Source organism: Bombus affinis, chromosome 2, assembly GCF_024516045.1.
Source record: "Bombus affinis isolate iyBomAffi1 chromosome 2, iyBomAffi1.2, whole genome shotgun sequence".
NCBI classification, from domain to species: Eukaryota; Metazoa; Arthropoda; class Insecta; order Hymenoptera; family Apidae; genus Bombus; species Bombus affinis.
The window spans coordinates 536,924-555,203 of NC_066345.1; the positions used below are offsets into that span (position 1 = coordinate 536,924).

Sequence of the window (18,280 nt, forward strand, 5' to 3'; positions counted from 1 at the left end):
TGTTCGAGCAAAATATGATTTCATAAACGATCTCACTGAAGAAATTCGATAGCACATAAATAAAAAACTTAATTGTAAGTAGAGCAAAGGATTAATATAATAAACGATTTTACGTATTCGATTTGACGTCAGTCGTCAACGATGTACGACAATTCATTATCTACTAACCGCTTGTCCTATAACGACTGAAACTCGCGGTAAGAAATTTGGGCGAAGAACAATAAACACGAGCCCGACTCGTATTACGTACGTCGTTCGAACTAAACGTAAACAAGACGAACGTAGCTCGTCGTTCAGTTCTCCTTTAGTTGCGTGTTATTCTTCGTTACGTGCACACGTGTTATAATTCCCTAAAACTATTAAACAACCCTTATACCTATTGTGTCAGTGAAAAGAAAATTTAATATTGATGATAGTAGTGTGAAGTGTGTTATTATTGCGGATAGTGATTCGGCAGACCTTTCTGATAATAATAATGATGGTAAGTATATTGTGTTTCCTATTGTATTTCGTTGTTTCGAAAAATATCACACAGTCGAAGATTACTAATTTTCTAAGAGTTTTCTCAAAACGTTATTAGTTTAAACTAAGTATTAATTTACAAATTGTTACTGATGTATTATCCACTTCCAAATAATACGCCATTTTTGTTCACTGTTGAATCGATCATAATTACTTACCAAACATCTTAAAAGTATTAGTCACGCCCAAACGTGTTTATTGTTTCGCAGTTCCTTCTGTTGCGCCGAAATATACATGGCATAAAACGCATAATCGAGACAAAAGATATTCTAAAATATATTTCGAAACATTTGAAAACATGCATGTACTGTAAATTATAACCTTAAACGCTTCGACTTTTAATTGTGAATATCGACCGGTAACTCTAACTTATTTTCATCATACTTCGACTTGCAAGTTTTTAAGTGTCAGATTTTAAATGCTACAATGACGTGTAAATAATAATATTAAAGTTATTCAAAACAATCTTTATTCATCTCAGAAGTAATATAATTTTGATTACAATATTTATGTTAGTTATAATTGAGTAATGTGTGGAATTTTGTAAAACATTCATTTGGATGCAAACCGGGTTTGCGTTTACAGATCTCACAGTACTCACTGAGGATTATCATTTTTTATTTGTAAACAATTACCGATAACGACCCAAAAATACATTTGGAGTAAAGCGCCGCACATCGGTGATACTTCAGAGGTACACTTGGAGTAGAGCGCCGCACATCGGTGGTGCTTGAGAGGTACATTTAGAGCGTTAAGGGTTAGATTGACAGGTACAGTGATTTTATTACTTATTTTTTATATTATTTATTACTTATATAAGTTATATTATTTCACATGGAATATCAATGAATTACGATAGCAATAGATTAAATCGATTACTTTCTCCAGTAAAGTATGATTTTATAAACAATCTCGGCGAAGAAATTGAATAGCGCGTAAATAGCGGAAATATTCTGTTACGATCGAGATTGTCGTAACAGCTGTGTTATGAACGTGTTCGAATGGCAATAGGAAAATGGACGAGTGTATCCGTTTTCCCTTTAGGTACGTAGCTTCGTATCACAGTCATCAAGGTATTACAGCGTTCTTGAAATAACAGTGTAAGATCTATCTAAAGTGGTGGAACCGTCACACGCTTTTCATCGTGACCGATGATACTGGTTCGCTTAACGACGATCATTGTGTTACTTTAGGCTCGAGATGGGAGGATATCTAAATTGGAGGTTTAAGGAATAAACTTCGAAGAAAAATGTAGACGGCTTGCCGGAGAATTTTTTTTGCGGCTAATAATATATCTACATGTACGGACACTAGCAGACTATATTATGGGCTGTTTTTTCCTGTACTGATATGCTTTAAGAGCGTATTTGAGAACTGATGGTCCGTAGAAATCTGTTTTTTTTAAAGTAAGCATTTATTAATAGAATTATTTTAAATAATTAATATTTTGAATATAAGATTGAATAGAAATATGGATTGAAACGAGAAGAAAATTCTTGTCCAAGGTAAAGTGAAATAGAATATACTTTGAGATTATCTGCTGTATAAATAATTTACGAATACATAACCTCATAGCGAGAAATCTTTTTCATTTATTTATTTCAAGCATTATTTCAGTATTTATTACAAGGAATGTCAGATTCATGAATCGACGTTTAAAATTCGAGGGAAAGATAGTCTAAATCGATTTAGAGCGATCAGTGGTAGAAATGTTTCGTTTTGTTTAATGAAAATATACCTATATTTCTTTCTGCAAAAATCGAATCATCTTCTCATTCTCGCGTGGGAACATATTCAGGTAACATGTTCGTGAATAGTCCACGACATTTTTCAATTAAATATTTTTATCCCTAAAATATCGATGAAAGTAATAGATATGTACCTGCATCGTTACACTTGCAAAAGATATAATACCGAATTGCAAGACTTACTTTGATCAGGCTGTATAATCGAATAAAAGTTTACACACGTTTCTAAATAAAATTTCAGTAATGTTTCCAAGAAGGGAAAAGATTTGAATACACTTGTATCGTATCGGACACAGTAGCAAAGTCGAGGTGTACTGGCTGTTTCCCTTTAGCCATATAACATTCGCACCACTGTTATCACCGTATTACAGGTTTTACGAAATAACAGCTCAAGACTCGCGTAATGCACGTGAACATCGGTAAGTTTTCACTCCCACTCGATGTCCCGAGGTAACTTAACGGTAATCGTTTTACATTTTCAGGCCCAACGGCCGACGAACGATTCAAGGAGAACTAGTATTTCATTGATAACTCACCCCGTGTCCCGACCTTTACGACCACCACACTGTACGTACACTGTTGCACGCGCATACCCGCCAGGCAACGTCCAATGATTTGTGTATCGACAGTCGTCAGTATTAATGCCATTTGTGTGCAATTATGTTAGTTATTATGTCAGACAACCTACCTTTCGCGGATAGTTTCAACACGTTTTTAGCATTATGGCATTGCGACTTGAAAACGACACCAGATACCCGATAAAATAGCTCGCGGCCAACAACACGATTGCGTTGGTGGGTAGATCAAATTATAAATTAGAACGCGCGGAATCTATTAAGGAAGCGTTCGATGAGCATTTCGAAGCGATTTATATTCAGAAAAGTTACGAAGCGATAGATAGAATCTCTTTCATGCTGCAATTCCTTCTACGTGTATTAATTAATGAAATTATGGTAATGCTTCACGATTTCACCGGTATCTTCGATTTCTTTTTTAAGCTTCTACATAAAAAATTCTTAGAATTGTTTTCGATACTTTTTTATCTTTACCTTTTTAAATAGTCCTATGCAATATATTGTAATTTCTAAAAAAAAAAAAAAAAAAAAAAAAAATCGGAGATACCGATCAAATCCTAAAGCATCACCGAAATTATCTATATTTTGATAATGATAGTTTCGATAATTTCTCTTTAAATTTCTTATAAATACATTATCTAGTTTATATTTTTATGAACTCTATTTCAAAAATAGAATTTAATTACAGATTTGTTTTGCGCGTTTATGTTTATTTGTTTTTGCATACTATGTGCATTCTGTACATATGTGCAAAAATAAATTGCGAGTAAATAACTTAAAGGTTTAATTTATTTTAGGGTTCCAGATCGGAATTAGAAGTTTGATTTCCTTTTTCTAAATCGCAACCATTACTTCCACGTCTTAAAACAAGAAGACACGATGTTTCCTTTTCCATTTTGAGAATTGATCTTCATAAATTAGAGACAAAGGTAAATAAAGTTTTTGAATCATCGTTATACCTTTAACGACCGTAAAAAGAAATATGCTTCACAAAATAGTATTATTCAAGAATACATGTAACCACTAAAATGTTAGTTAAATCTTAATTGTTAAGGAATCGTAACTCATAGAATTTGGTATTGAAACAGCGGTTTACAGCTTCTTGTTTAGGACATTTATAATTATTAATCCACCTTTAAAAAATATTTACGTTTTCACAAATTATAAGAAATATTCAACGTTAGAAGAATTTCCTAATTGGCACGATAATTGTCACGACAGAAAAATTTAATACTGTTATCGCTATCAAAATACAGTTTAATTGGCAATTAAGCATTCTTGTTTACAAAATCGATATACGCATACGATACGCGAGAAGTATACGCGAAATCATGCTTAATAGTGATTTATGGAACGCTAGTTGCCCGCCCGCACCCTCTTTCTTTTTATGACAATTTATGTTTATTACCCTCTGTTTGAACATTCTTCAGATGTTGAAATCCATGGAATTCGACACAGTGGGGACACACCTTAACGTTACATCGTATCCAATAATCGAATATCATCATCGACAGCGATACACTGGTATTTATACCATTCACGTTTCCATTTCATCATCACTTAATTATTGGAGTTACTTGATCGTGCTTGCCATGCCGGTTGAAATAGTATTGAGAAGTAACGCTAGATAACGCGCCTCTATTGATTTGTCAGATGGGATAATGGATTTCAATGCATAACACAGAATCCCATGGAACGCGAGCGTGTGGTTGCCAGCCACAGATTAATACGGCTATCGCGGAACGACAGGTATTCCATATGTATCTGGTATTTCGTAAATGTTAATATAACTTGATCGTATCCCGATGCGAATGTAAATGTACTGGACATGGTGCAGTCTCTTAACCCTTAAATGCATACTGTCTTCATTTGGCATATTTAAATGGCCTTTCTTATATAGGTAATGTGTAATACTTATTGCATGGTGTTTTCGAATGTATTTATTACTATTTTAATACTATTAATATGTTCATAATACAACAAGAAATTTAAAAAGTATCTACTTGTCTTGATGCAAGGAAACTTGCGCTTTATCATAAAGGAAAGGATAACAGTTATAGTAAAATTGCACAAGTATTGGAATTAATTGCAGAAGATCTTAGTAGAAGATGCGAAGAAAAATATCTAGCATGTAATTAACGATAGAGCTAACAAACTCGTCAAAATGACGGATTTCATATTTTCTTTTTGTACATTTTCTGATGTAGGTATTTTAGCTAAGTTTGATATTAGTTTTTGTTTACATAGGATCAGAATTATATCGGTCTATTTAGTTTAATTAATATCATTCAAATTATACTAATTTATATATATGTAAAACACGTAGTGCATATTACAGACCGATAATTCTAATGTTAAACATTACTCTTAGGGAGAAACTGTTTCCATATGTATTTTTAAGCCACAACAAATTTTGGGAATATTTAATTTGATCGTGTATTCACCGTATGTTAGTTTCTTCTCTAAAATGTATAAGAATATCAAACATAAAATACATGTTAAAAATTATTTTTGTATGACTTTGCAATATTGACAATTTTCTGTATTTTATATTTGAGAAGAGTCATGCATTTAAGGGTTCAAATTTCGCATAAAATGTCAATTTACCAAATAATCGGTTGCTGTATGATACAATTTTGTGCGATTGCGATATAAAGGAATGGAGTTTTCGATGAATTCGACGCCGTTCATTTCAACGAGTTAAAAAGGAAGCGAACGGGATAACGCAACGCTGGGGAATTACGTTATAACAAGATTAATAGTTAACGGCTTTCTGATCGCGAAACATTCGATTTGTATTACAAATGCGAGTTACACGATCGGAATGTCGATTCCATGAAGTTGTTTCATTCTTGTCAACGAAGGGTTGGATTGGGTATCCGTTTTCGCTGTAATGCGGAACAGGAAGGCAACATTCTAATTATAGTATTAAATATCCTGAGATACGTAAAACGCTTTCGCATATCGCTCGAGTATCGTATCAAATTATACCTCACAATTACTGTATTAACGGTAATTAATTGTCTACGGCGGTTATACGTTTAATGGGGTACGTGACCATCGTCTACGTCTTATCCTCATCCACTCGTGTGCAGGTTTTGCGTTATAAACGCATTAAAGCCTATTGAAATTACTGAATAAAGTAAGTTAACGTATCACAAGGAACAAGGAAGGAACGTAATTTAAAGCTTGCACGTTGATCATTCACCTCCGCGTTTCATCACATTGAACTATTCTTCAGTTGACATATTTGTGACTTTTCGGCTTTTCGTCGCGTTTTTAGTACATCGTATTTTCTTCTGAAAATTCCAATTCACTTCTTCAGTCTTCCCCGATCCACCTGTAGAATCACAAATACAGCCGGGGATAAAGATAAGTAAGTAGATGGTGGAAGTAGGTGTTAATGAAGTTTAATCGGATTAGTACTAGTACATTAGTACTATTATATACTTTAGCTTTATTTTTGTTACAGATTATTTGGCAAATAATTGAAATTGCGAGCGGTTTATTCAGCAAGTAATACATGCAATAGCGGTTTATTCAGTAAATAATACATGCAATAGCGGTTTATCCAGAAAATAATAAGCGATACACGAGATATAATTAACAAAGAAAACAAGGCCAATACAACCTAGAACTTAAGCGTAACGTGTGACAGTAATATGCTGTTGAAGAACATGCTCGGCCACCCAACTGGTTATCAAAAAGGAAATGACCAACTCAATGAAATACACCTTACATCAGCGTTCGACTTCTTACCGCTATTATACTATTTGTCATAAACTATTTATTTATCGTAGAAACTACTTATTATACATATACATAAATCTATTACGCGTCCGATGGCTGAAAGTTTCTTTAGAGAAATTAATATTTTTGTGTAAACAAGTCGTATTTCACTTAGCCTCGTCGATAATCTATTTCTACTTAGTCTCCAACTGTATGCCATCCAGTCGTGAAAGTTTAAAGACACCTAATTGTCGATATCTCAACTATCTGACCGATTTCGATGATCTTGGAAGAGAATATTTATAGAATTTGAATAGAATTTGAATAGAATAGTTGTAGAAATTAACGTTTTGAACAACTTTTTCCTGTACACACAACCGCTGCTCGGCCTTAGTTTTCGAAATGTTGCAAAAAGCAATTGACGCTGCACTGAATTCTGACAAAATATATATAACAATACGTAAAATATCATCTATCCCGCATTTAAAAGAAGATACGCTACTAATGTGTCTATCTGTGACAATGAGTGACAACCACAAGCATGGCCGACACGTTTGCCGCCTCGTTCAATCTTCGTCTATACAAACTCAAACAAAAGATAAGAATTAAGTTTGAGCTAGGCTTAGGGTTCTCAGACGATTCCCTTAATTCGAGGATAGCACGATGTTACATTACCCCTTCTGACACTTTACAGCTACGTGGCTTGTGTGAGACGTGACATGAATTTCTTCTTACTCCTGTGCGTCGCGTCGACAACATTGTCCCTCTCCCTATACTTGTCTACAGTATGAGACCCGATTTCAGTGGTCCACTAACTATACTATATCCTCTACTACTGCAGAATTTTTTTTCTTTAATTTCCTCAATCTGGTGACACTGGTTAGACGTTAGACAGTAAGACAATTTAAACAGTATCGAGGTATACGCTAGCACGGACGTACAGCTATAAGCAGATCTCGCTGCAGTGGTACCGACAGTTTCTTGCGAATATTCCGAAAACTAAGGCCGAGCGGCGGTCTTATATAGAGAACAATGCTGTTCAGAAAGTTTATTTCCACGAGGTATTAACAAATCATCGAAATTGGTGAGGTGGGTGTAAGTAAGATTGGCATTTATGAAACCATTAGTCTAGGATAAAGAGCATCAAAAACCTGAATCTTTTCGCCTGAGACCCGGACACTTTTGTCTGTTTTTTTTAGATTATGTACGATATCCTAAATTGATAGCTTCTGTGAATTATACACTGTAACTGAATAGCACTACGTCTGCATTCCGATCGTTCCTAGAAGAACAAATGCATTGCTATTCAGTATATTAACCATATTAGTAGAGAAGCCACGTATACCAGATCATCGCACGCAACGCACACGTAGCGTGATAACATGAATGATCGGTGGAGTTTGATCGTTTGGACAGCAAATGAGCATGGAAAACCCAGATCTCTAGAGAAAATCCCTGGACATTTGCGGACGTCTTAAAAATTAGAACAAATTCTAGAAATCGACATCTAACAAATCAAAATTTGGTATTCCCGAGTTGGTCTTCAATTACATGCAAACAGCCAAGGCTTCTAGCACTTAGACTATACATAGACGACTATCCCTAGAGGACTAATAGAACACGCTTTCAAAAAATATACTTTTATATAGAAATATAGATGCAAAATATAACCACACACGTGTATATATATACCGATGTAATACAAACAGTAGGGTGGATATAAGAAAGAAACGTTACATAAACAATAATAGTAGCAATACTTTACAACGATTAGGAGATCGATGTAAAAATATAATATGGTATGTTACAAGAAATTAAAAAAAGGAGATCAACAACCTGCCTGTAATAGATAGGCCACGAGCTTAGTACAAAATAAGTACGAAATAAAAAAATAAATTATTCGCGAGTCGACAACGATCGTAGAGAATATAGGAGCATCGTGGGTGAGCTGAAGCAAATAGCGAAGTTCATGGTTCGCACCCGTGCAGTAGAATCCGATATGACGCACCGTGGAAACCCGATGATGCGGTACCGGAGGAATTAATCCGGGCATGGTCGGAGCGGTAACTATGCCGCGTGTGCGGCATACCGGTATCCCTTGCTGAGAGCGACTCCTCGTGTCGTGACTATTCTCGCCCACACGTTTATAAATCCCCTCGCGGTCGATTCTCCATCCCCACAGCCGTTTTCTCTTCCCTTCACTAGACCTATGCGATACCAAGCTCGGACCCTACCTTGCCTTGCCTCTCGTTCTGCTTCTCGTTTCGCTGCCTCCTCTTCCTCAACCTCTCTTCTTCCCTCAGTTCGCTGCATCTCTTGCGTCGAGCATTCATCCTAGTTAGAGCATACCACTAGGCCCATTATATCTCAACTGATTTGAATTTAACGGTTGCCAGACACCGGCATTGTGCGTACGCCCGTCTCATGCCTCCCGCTACTCGCTTCGGCATTCTATCATCTCTTTCTCTCTCTTTCTTTCTCTCCCTATCTTTCCTCGTCTTCTCCTCGTCTCGCAACGCGAATCTCTACTGTTCGCACCCATCTTCCTACGACCACCCAATACAGTGATCGAGCAGATAATTGCTAAGCATATAATTTACCCTATTTGACTTGGGGTGGTTTTCGATGCCTGGCAGATAATCGTTTTGTTCTTTTTACACACTTTTGTAAGGTCTACACACGCTTAAGTTTATCGTTACATGCTATTTAACAAGCGTGCTTATGAACGCACCAAAGAGGTTGTTAGTGCTATTATTAGTACTGTTATTAACTGTAACTTCAATTTGTTTGCTGTTCCATCCTATTTATTCTCTTTACACAAATTTATAAGTAGGTTTTTAAGCTTATCGTAGCATACATGGCTGCTATTATTATTTACTGTTATTAATTGTAACTTGTATCTGTTTGCTGTACCATTCTATTTGTTCTTCTTGCTTACTTTTATAAGTACATCTTCAAGTTTATCGTTGTACGTTATTTATCATAACGTAGGTAGTTACTGTAACTTAAATAACTTGTAACTTTAATTTATTTGTTGCTTCGTCTTATTCGTTGCTCTGCTGTTCATTGTAACTTAACTCTCTCGAAGGTCTGTTAGGTTGTCACAATTTCTAGCATTATCGAGTCTTATTGAAACATGGAATCCCATTGTAAATATGATTAGATATGTCATTTTAAAAACTATATTTAATTTGTTCCTTTCTTTTCAAATTTAGATGCATTATTAACCATATCGCAGTTCTTGAACCTTTTATGTCCCGAGAAAAGAGTCCTTTTAATACTTCAAGAGAATCATTGAAAGGAGAAATCAGAAATACAGATGTAATTAAAATTTATATAGCAAATTTAGGAATTTTTCCAACGGTAGACAAATATGATCCGGTCGAAAATGAGCCAGAACACACAGCACAGTTAATAGAAAAATACTTCTTGAAAAAGTTAGATTTGTTTCTTATTCCATTTTATCCATCGTGTACACTCAATCATCGAGAACTGAACTTGTTATTTCGATCGTTCGTATAACTCATTCTTTTACTTTCCAGATGCTGTATCTTTGTTTGTAAGAGATTCTCATACATGGCTGCTGTCTTGAAACTCAATGTTAGTCAGGCTTTACTTGCAACTAAAACGGGTTTGCTACACTCTTGTACGTCGTCTTCTGTTTAAGACTGACATAGAAGAAGAGAAACGTCATACTAGATCTATTGATCCGTTTCTGAACTTTCTATTCTCTGTAATGACAGCGTATGAAGAACAAACCGTGTACATGATCGCACGTGTGTACAGTATTGCAATAATTTACGATATACCCGGAAGCGGGTGGTCGCTGCATGAATAAATAAGTCGAAAATGTGGAATAAAATCTCTTTCGCGTATTCGTTTGCCGGATAGATTGAAATTAAAATCCATGAAATAGAGTGAACCATTCTGATGTTCTCATGCAGGATTATTTCCAAAATTATTCATTATTTTAAAGATATATTTCAAGAGAAACATCATACGGTGTACATGCTTGCATTGATTTTTATTAAATCTCGAATTTAGTCTGATATTTAGTTTTATAGACGAGGTAAACTATGAAATTTCAAACTGGTTCTTGTGCTTCTTAATACGAAAATATTTTATTTGTTATTAATTACGTGCATATGAATATACATATTTTGGTACATTCAGAATGTTAGACATAAAAAGATAAAGCGACAGGATTTTACTACCTCTAATTATATACAATTAGCATTTTTCGAAAATAAACGTGCGTGATAAAATATACAAGACAAAGACGAATATACAAAATTCAAATCATTTGGTAAAGGGAAATTACTCTTCAAATATTCTTTTAGGGGATGTATCTATCTATTGAAGAAACTAAATTTAATTTTTATCTGCCCTTCAATGATAACGTGTTGAATGAATAACAAGTTACGTTTCTAAATATTGTAACTAATATTTTTTATCTAAAGAGTGGTACACTATTAACGGTAATGTAAAATCGTGTCACGGTTTTTCCTTCTTCACGCACAATAACAGTCCAAAGTATTATCTACAACTGTTGCAGAACCACGCGTGCATTAGAGTATCAACGTGAGAAAAAAGTAAACGTTCGGAAAAATATTGCTCCGTTTGTGTATTTCCACTTCGCGTCCGCCTACGTTCAATTGACTAGAGTAAAAATCGTACTTCCGATTGCTAGCGAATAATTGTAATTCCATTTGCTGCGTATAAAATATTCTTTGTATTCAGAGAACAGAGAAGTAACGTTTTCGTCGCGTTTTTGTGTGGATTCTCCAAGAGCAAGCGTGTTCCAAGCATCATTTTATGGAAATTCAAGCGTGAAAGCAGTCTCAGACTAATTTGCTGGAGTGAACGTTATGAAGCCGAAAGAAAATCTAGCGAGGTGTAAATCTGCTGCAATTTCAATCATTTTTTGCTCACGGTAAAACAGTATTTTCGCTCTACGAATAATTTACTTGTCCCTGCTTGTTCGTCATTACGTGCACGTATTGGTTCCTGCAACTTCACCAGTCCTACTCATTGGAATATTCCGAAGTAGCTCGTTTTCCACCATTCTCTTCCTTCCTCTTCAAAAGACCTGGATGCTGACCCTATATCGAACCAACATGAACAAAAGAATTACATCCTGTACTTTAGGTTACTGAACTCTCCTCCATTCTATTACGGACAGCAAGGGACGATACTTGAAGAGGGTCCCTCTCGTGGACAGCACTAAATTACGTACACATTTCGAATGCTTAACATAATTTGTCTCGGGTTCGTTGTACTTAAGCATTAAAAATACAATCGGTCAGTTGAACGATACACGCTGGCTCCCATCAATATTTGGACACTATTTCAAAGCGAATAAGCTTTTTCAAACCGAAGCAAACGACTTGAGGTTTTTTGAGAAGTTAGGAGTTTGTTAGATGATGTATGAAATAATTCTTGAAGAAATTGCGAATAGTCGGAATCGCAGAGAAAAGAGTAAAGCTCGCTTTTCACGACTCTTGTTATCCGAGCCTGTAATGAAAATTTGTACGACATATTTATGTTACTTGTACGTATGCTAAAGATTTGATCGAAATCGGTTGACACGGCAACGAGTGACAGCCATCGAAAGATGTAAGAATCTTTAAAGTTCAGACCGAAAATCGTGAAAAAACTGTGATTTTCACCACTTTTAACCGTCTGTAGCTCATAACGACGTTAATAGATTTCCATGAAATTTAATTAGCGCACTGCGGATTTTCATGCATTTTTACGAAATTTCAAGGTATAGAAGTGCGCATAGTACATGTGGCATATAAAACTGTACAAAATGTTCAAAGCAAAGTATCAATTATGTTATTTAGACGACGAAAGAAATCTTTATTTCTTTAACTGTATTCATAAAAATTTGCATTTGCATAAACATCCGCAGCCTATTAATTAGATTGCCGAACACCTCTTCGAACATTTGAAATCCTTCGTATCCTTGAAACTCTTAAATAAATTATAAATAAATTTGAGTTATCTAAAACACGAACGGAATTGGAAATTTCTGTTCCACGATCCTCGAACGGAGTTACAAGGACCTCGTCTTAATTTTCTGTGCATATGGGTACCGCGCATGTTAATTACAACCGACTTACTCGAAATTCAGGGCCGTGCCTCTTATTTAGCGTTGGCGACAAGCTCATCTGCTTGCTCATTTTCGTGCCATGCTACTTTCCTTACAGGTTACTTGGAAATTAGATCAATCAAGTTTCTCCCTTCTATCATGAAAATTCATCAAATCCAATCCAGTACTTGCTCTGCTCCTATTATACACCGAAGAATATAAATTGGACGTCGAATATAATAGAGTTCACATTATTATTGCTAATAAAAGATGTTACATTAATTCTAAATTTTCACAGGAATCGCTAATGTCGCTTAATGTCTTTTACGAATTCTACGCATCAGCTGCTTAACATCAAATTCGTGGCCACCTTTAAATTTGGTCTTTCGTAACGTTCACCGTCAGAAGAATCACCTGTTCTTTATTAATTTAACGAGCAGCTTATAGCAGCGCGCTTAATTATCATAATGTGTCTGTACCAGCGTCGGAATCGATGTTACGATCATTTTTATACCTTGCATTAACAGGATAAAATTCTATTGGCTGGAATTATGGAAAGTCATAACGACGTGACAGTGCTGCATATGATTATTACGTATAATTCAATGCAACGAATTGTATAATACGCTCGCGTTATTCCCGATACGTGAAATACGTCATGTAGCTTAAATCCTCTGGGATGTTCTTTCTACAATGGAAAGAGAATATGCTTTTACAAATGTAACGTGAATTATATATTTCCCTTTTCTTTCACAAATATAAATTATTAACGTAAAATACGAATTCACCGTTTGATTGGAGGCTTTTAGATATTATTACCGCAAGGTATTAGATATTACGAGCGGAATAGCGAGCCAGCCCTATACGGCTGTTGCATAGAGAACTGGAAACATAATTAGACCAATTAGTCAAAGGAATGCAGCTCTGATTGCTCATTATTGTTAATTCTGATAAACCCACTGCAATATATATATACAGTACATATATGTAAAAAAAGGGAGTCACGCGTAACAGTAAAACCTTTTACATATTTCCTTGAAACTGAAGATATTTTTTAACATTAGAAAACTGTAGGCTGAAAATGTGGGAAAAATCGTAGCACAGTTGATCCGCTCGTATGTGTGTGCCAAAAATTGCGTAATTTTGGTAGCAAGGTCGCGATCACGCGGCTTAACGCGTCGTTTCCACGTAACCACGGTTCAACCCTTTCTAGGTGTTACGTGTGGACTAAATCTGTACGCAATTACGTAAATATGTACGCATCGATATACGCGATAATATTCAGAACGTAAATGCGTACGCGATACTGTACTATACATTGTGAATTGGATAACAGATTATGCTACAGCCTAATTTACAAAAGTGATATTCCTTCCTTGTCAGGTATGGAAACAATGATTGGTAGTATTGCAAGTATTTTTTAAAAGCATTGTCAAAATTTTCAGTCAATTATTATACATCGTTTATGGTATTACGTTAATCACGTGTTTACCGAGTCTTCAAACGAAGTGAATTGATCAGGGGCGTTTATTTTATTGGCTGAAACGACAGATTATTCGCGTTGTTTTTCCAACATTGTGATACTCGAGTCGATTCTGTCGCGTCAGAAGAATGGATGGATTATTAATTTTGAAATTCATTCTCATGACGGACGTGGCATGTGAACTCGCGATATCGTAGGTTCGGCTTGTCGGATTATCATAATACCGTATATCGCAACGTGCCGCTTCCTAAATAAACATTTACGAGCAACGGCGTTCGCATAATGTATTCGCACGTGATCCCCATGCAAGCATACCACCACGTACAACCTACTGGTTTGTTTATCGATTAGATCGGAACTTGAAGCGCATGTTACTGCAATCTACGAGTCTATAATTTCGCGAGATCATTCGCAGCGTAACTCGAAACAGTCATATAGAAAGAAATGTTCATACTGCTTCGATGAGAAAGGCAGAAAAATGTCGATATGAATATGTAACGTTTGAAAGGAAAACGTGTGTTCAGAATTCGCACGAATGTTTGCACGTTCACAGTCTTTCAGATGTTCAACGTCTTTGCATTTTGTGCTTTGTAGTTGTATGTTTTCATCTTTCTACGATAACTTGTTGTTTCTCGAACACGACGAGTGCGACGAGAAAAAAATGGAAAAGAAAAGAATGTTACGGTGTTTTATGTCCGATAAGATAAAATATTATAATTCTTTTTACGTTCTTTCTGCAATGTTTGTAAGGAACGAAGATAATTTTCAAATTTTTTAATGCAAACGTTATTAAAATTTTAATAACGTTTTGTTAAAACAACGTACAAAGGTACGTAGTTAATTAAAAACGAAATTTTCTACGTGAAAACGCATAGAAGCATCCAATCCTCGCGTCTCGAATAATCCATTTAGTCAAACGTTGGAAAAAATTACCATTTTTCGACATTGTTTAAGTAGCTAGTTACCTGTTACGTAGAATCTGTTTTATACGTATACTTGGTAAAATTACCAACTGTACAGACTACATTGTACTTAATTTTATTGCAATTTCAACATATTCAGGACAGAATTTTAAAAGCAAACATTTTATACATTTGAGCCATAAAAGTTGAAAGTTATCACTAATAAAAAGTTATTTTATAGAGTGCAATTTTTTAGCAACGAACGAAATGTTTTACAATTAACGTTTCCTGCAAATTTTATTTGGACGTTGATGAGTGCTATACACCGATGAAAGCAAATTGTACTTTCATTAAGTAAAAAAGTAAGATTATTTCAGAGAAAGATAGCCTCTATCTTTACTTTCCATTAAATAATAACTTGACAAACTTATTTCCTAACACATTTAATCAAATACCACTTCGTTATCGCCATCAGATGAAGATCTCATTATTATCATCATTTATGTTGAGAGAGAGGGAGCAAAGGATGCAGCAACAGTCTGCTGATTTAACTCCATTCTGCTCTTTCGCTCATTTCAAACCCAATTTCTTTCTTGTTAATCAAGCACACAAAATATCTCAAATAGAGAAAATTCCGGTTCACATGCACGACGTCTGGTTCCAATTTTTTGTTAAATTATCACATCGTTAAATTTTGCGCTATCTTGCCAAGCAACATGCAACTTGAAAATCCTTGTTGATTGCTCAAATCAGAAATATATATATATATTGAAACATATTAAACGCGTAGTCAGATCAGACCAGATTACGACACTCGGTAACGTTATTTTCGAGAAAATTGTTACAACGCGGAAGATCTTCATCGCTGGATGAGCTTTTACCGAGTATCACTGGCGCACGGAACGTTTCGCATGAAAACGCAGGTGAACGCAAACCACGCTCAACAAGCGATGCTGAACGATGGCTTTTAAGGAATCTTATTTTGGTCATCATCGCTTACTCTCACGATAGCTTCGCGAGAGACCACCATGGTGTTATTAAACGTTCATAAATGCCTAAAGGCAGCAGTCCTCAGCTATGAGTATTCTCGTAAATTGTTCAATCGCCATAGAAAAGATATTGCTTAATGTTGGCCTGCAGACGTGCTGCACACTTTGTATCCAGTCCGCGGCCGCACTAACTCACTACTTTGAGCGTTTATGAGAATTCGCGTTATAGATAAGACGATGCTGTTTCGATTATTCTGTCGCCATACCTTTCATTATGCCTTCCGGGCATTTCTTAGTCTCTTAGGCTCGAGAAATTTATGCTCCGACATTCTTTGAACATCACACTCTGGCTCACGAAAGTGTTTGAAAACTTACCGTGGAAAATTTGTCCACATACGTTATTACGTACATTATACAAAACTTTTTGAAGTTTCGTTATTATCGTAACGGGACACGTAAACGACGAGACTGCGGATTTTTATGCACGTTTGGAATATTCAAGATTGCAAAAATTTACACAGTGCATACGATATATAAAAGCATTTCAAGCGGAACATTTATCACGATATTTAGCGAACGAAATAAACGAAGGAAGGGAAGGAAGAAGCTATGTTCGTAAAAATGTAAAATTACATAAAAGTCCGTAGTGTAATCATGGCTGTAATGGCAAAATTTGAATCGAATCTGAAAATGATTATGTATATACAAGTTTGAAAGCGTTTAGCGAATTGCAAATATACACTTGATACAAAATTAGTACACGGGATGTATTGTTGCCTTGAACATATAATTAATGCTAAATGTGTTCCTATCAAATATCGAGGTTTATCAATATAATAGCGGTAATTGATCGTTTAAATAATTTTTGTGAAATGTATGTTTGCAGTAAATATCTCTTATGTACATACGTATTTGCGTTTGTTTCAAACTTCACCAATATGATCATGATAATTGTATCGTACATATGTGTCATATCGTATGTTTATAAACTATTTTATATAAAATGTATAGTGGGAATATTCAAAATAAGTGTCCACAAGTGCTGGAGTATTTTCGAGAACTTATACAAGTCCTGGTACGTTGAAAATCTATCTATCTATGTTTGTTTGAGTAAAAATGAAAACTAAATGTTTATTTTAGACAAATAATGAAAGGTATGTAAGTTGTTGTGTGCAAATTAAAAATAAAAATATTTAAAGGCACCCTTTTTATTGTTTACTGTCAATAAATATGATATGACCGTGTGAAAAAGGTCTGTGAATATTAATATAAAATTTCCGCCGAATTGCAAGTAATATTTTTAACATTCGACTAAATGGATTATCCGTGATGCGAGGATTAAATATTTCTACGAGCTTTCACGTAGAAAATTTCTGTTTTAATTAACTCCGATGCATTTGTACGTCGTGTCACGAAAACATTGAAATTCGCTCATTTAACAAGTCATGTCTGTAATATTTTCTGTAATAACTGTCCGTCACATGAAATTTAATATGAAATTAGTTTTTACTTACCTGTAGGTACTTGTAAGTACAGATTTGTAAATCTGAAAGAAATTCAATAGTCGAGATTCCACTTTCTACGATTCGAATGCTACTACTCATAATATACAATGGTTCATTGTACTTGCGATGTATTTGATCTTCGCCAGTTGTTTTGAGCCTCAAAATAATTATTTGCAAGATTCGAGGAGCTACCTGCTTCGATATTAGAACGAATCCATACTTTCACAGGCTCAGGCTACCATAAAAGAAGCTACTATTTTATTTGCAAATAATTTTTTAATAAAATAAGGCAAATATGTCTATACGTATAATTTTCATTATCAATGGTTAGAGTCTTTCTAATTATATGTAAAATATGACATCGACCAAATGACTTCCTCCGGTTACTTTACGACTGTTTACCGATGTGTCTGCTAAAACGTGTCCAGCGTCTCGAATCTACCGTTTAAGTTCGAATCTACTGCTTCTTTTTGATGTTTCTTATTTTCGATTTTACTTATAAAGGGTTCCAGTCTAACTGGCCAATGTTTGAACCTATCTGCCACGTACTCGAGCTCGTCGCCAATTTTCCGTCCATAATAAGTACACTTTGCACATTCTTATGCAAATTCGTATTTTTGTGAACCTAACTACAGTAGAACTCCGTTTATGTGAGGCTATCTGGTGACAAGTTTGTTCGTATAACCAGGTCGTTCATATAATAGCAGTCCATCTGTTTCTTCCTGTCACCTAT

The 18,280-nt window shown here is 35.2% G+C and overlaps 1 long non-coding RNA gene across 1 annotated transcript; it reads left to right on the forward strand.

Annotated features, from left to right (window-relative positions):
• Nucleotides 1-503: 503 nt before the first annotated feature.
• On the forward strand, nt 504-17,608 carry LOC126924023 (uncharacterized). Its single transcript, XR_007713381.1, has 7 exons — nt 504-1,292; nt 1,411-1,566; nt 1,716-2,027; nt 2,140-2,689; nt 2,753-3,064; nt 3,643-3,774; nt 4,276-17,608. It is a non-coding gene; the product is annotated as an uncharacterized LOC126924023 (long non-coding RNA).
• The last annotated feature ends 672 nt before the right edge of the window (nt 17,609-18,280 follow it).